At 42.6% G+C, this 2,711-nt stretch overlaps 1 long non-coding RNA gene across 1 annotated transcript; it reads right to left on the bottom strand.

Moving 5' to 3' along the window:
* Positions 1–1,684: 1,684 nt before the first annotated feature.
* LOC113746007 (uncharacterized) lies at positions 1,685–2,317 on the bottom strand. Its single transcript, XR_003462553.1, has 2 exons — positions 1,995–2,317; positions 1,685–1,830 (listed from the first exon to the last, which is right to left on the bottom strand). It is a non-coding gene; the product is annotated as an uncharacterized LOC113746007 (long non-coding RNA).
* Between the last annotated feature and the right edge of the window lie 394 nt (positions 2,318–2,711).

A 2,711-nucleotide genomic window follows, 5' to 3' on the forward strand; every position in this document is an offset into this window, starting at 1 on the left:
CAAGATGGATAGGATCAGGAATGAGTCCATCAGAGGGACAGCACATGTTAGAGGTTTTGGGAAAGTCAGAGAGGCCAGACTGAGATGGTTCGGACATGTCCAGAGGAGAGATAGTGAATTATTGGTAGAAGGATGCTGAGTTTTGAACTGCCAGACAGGAGTCCTACAGGAAGACCAAAGAGGAGTTTATGGATGCAGTGAAGAGGACTGAAGGTAGTTGGTGTGAGAGAAGAGGATGCATAAGAGGGTTAATGGAGGCAACTGATTCACTGTGGCAACCCCTTGGAAAAGCCGAAAGGAAGAAGAAGATGTTTATGTCAGCGCCTACCTGTCATGTCCCTTGTCTTTTTAAACTGTATTTATGTCTATACCTGTATGTACAAAGGAGATCAAGTGTGATATGATTTGTGTTCATTTGCAGTTCAAACTGATTTCAACAATTTTGGAATGGAACACGCCCAGCCCAGATGATAAGGTATCATTTTGTCCACAGCACACAACTTCTCTATGTGATCACTTGTTCCCTTGAGTTCTGAAAAACTCTCACAGCACCAAATCCACGTTTTTAAGGAAACAGGCAGGTGTGCTGGGTAGGTCTCCTTCAAACACCATCTCTGGTGTGACAAACATCATCTGTATCCAAGATCCAGGGTGAAGCCTGTTCTGCAGAGGGATGTCATCCCTCCAGCCATACATTCAGTGAAAAAGATTTTATTTTTCCTACAGGACCTTAAACATGCACTGAAGCTCTGCCGGGTCTGTGAAGTCCAAGGAGAAACAAGCAGTGCTGACTACATGACTTTCCCTGCCAGTAATCAGGCCTCGACATTGCTGAACATGTCTGGCAACACGTGAAAAGCAATACATACTTAACACTATGAAGCCCTCTTTGGATCTTCCGGCAGAGCTGGAATAAGTGGATCCTCAGATAAACGCAGAGAGGTTTAAAGCCATGATGAAAAGAACAGAGTTTGAGCTCAGCTCAATTTTTGGGAAGTTTGTTTCAGATATGTGGAGCATAAAAACTGAATGCTGTTCTTAGTTTTTACTTTGACTCCTGGTCTTAACTAGTACTTAGCTCAGCTACTGCTGTCTGAGAGAGACCAATTACCACGGCATTAGGCAAGCTGATGAAAACATATGGACACATTTTTCTGCTGAAACATAAGCCTTGAATATGTAACAACAGGTGATTTTCAGTCCTATGTAGATGTTGAAACGTAAGCCTAAAATGTCTGCTCTGGTTTGTGATCTTTATTAAAGTGATGAGAGGGAGTACATCTTGTTGTTCTTCCCTGGGTCAAAGACACAAATTAGGGTCTAAGGACAGAGGGTGTCACTCCCTGTACAGATTGTAAAGCCCTCTGAGGCAAATGTACTTTGTGACTTTGGGCTATACAAATAAAATTGATTTGATTTGATTTGATTTAGATAGTGAATATATTGGTAGAAGGATGCTGAGTTTTGAACTGCCAGACAGGAGTCCTACAGGAAGACCAAAGAGGAGGTTTATGGATGCAGTGAAAGAGTACATGAAGGTAGTTGGTGTGAGAGAAGAGGATGCAGAAGAGGGTTAGATGGAGGCAACTGATTCGCTGTGGCGATTCCTGAAGGGAAAAGCCAAAAGGAGAAGAAGAAGAAGAATTGTATAATTGTAATGCACTGTAATATTTATAACTTAATATAACAAATTATCATGACCTTTATTGTCAAACGTAATGTATTACCAACACTGTCCTCCTAGCTTTACCCCAGTCATTGAATCTAGACTGTACTGCTCCTACAAAAGCATCTTCTTGTTGATTGTACCATGCTTGTTGGAGAGAGATGCTGTTGAGAGATGAAAACAGAGAAAGGAAAGAGTATAATGATGAAGCATACTGAAATAATTTCTCATTTTATTTTTGTTTGAATTACAGTATTCTATTTTCAGGACATGTAATTTTATTTTGTGCTTGTAGATGTGTATTTTGTAGATGTATGTGTATTAGTACCGGTCACTGTTAGGACTACGCAGCCAGTGATACAAGAAGGGGAATGCAGTTAGGTGATGCAGATCATCTTCTGTGTGGGTTAATTGTTCGTTGATCTGTTTGCAATGCCTCAGGGTTCCAATAGGGGGATCATGCTTCTCTTCCTCCTTCTGGACACATCAGAGGAGATGGTTGTTGCTTGTCATGCCACCATCAAGGGATAACCTGAAGACAACAGTGTGACCAGCAGAATCAGGAAGGTCAAGGTCTCCACAAGATATATTAGTGACCAGACATCTCCAAGAAACCTTTTACCTCTATGGAGGACATGGACTAAATAGTTTACGAAAACGGATATGGCTTTGATACTGTTCATTATGTGTCTACAGTAGCAGACAAAGGTTTGGACATAACTTCTCATTCAATGATTTTACTTTAATTTTATTGTTTGTCACCTTAACACTAGGGCTGCCACAAACGATTATTTTGATAGTCGACTAATCAACGATTATTTTTTCGATTAGTCGACTAATCGGATCATGCATAAATTCACTGTCCCGGATGGGCGGTCGCAGTAAACCTCACGGACGGCGGTGTGAGCCACCTTCGCCCCAGAGTCTTTCCATGCCGACCCAGTGCTGCCGCAGAGGAAATGCGCCCGGCGGAGCCCAGCCAGCGCCAGGGAGAGGTCCCACGAGGGACCGGTCCCTGACCCGCCGAGTTGAATCCGCAGACTGC

This window comes from Larimichthys crocea, chromosome I, assembly GCF_000972845.2.
Source record: "Larimichthys crocea isolate SSNF chromosome I, L_crocea_2.0, whole genome shotgun sequence".
NCBI lineage: Eukaryota > Metazoa > Chordata > Actinopteri > Sciaenidae > Larimichthys > Larimichthys crocea.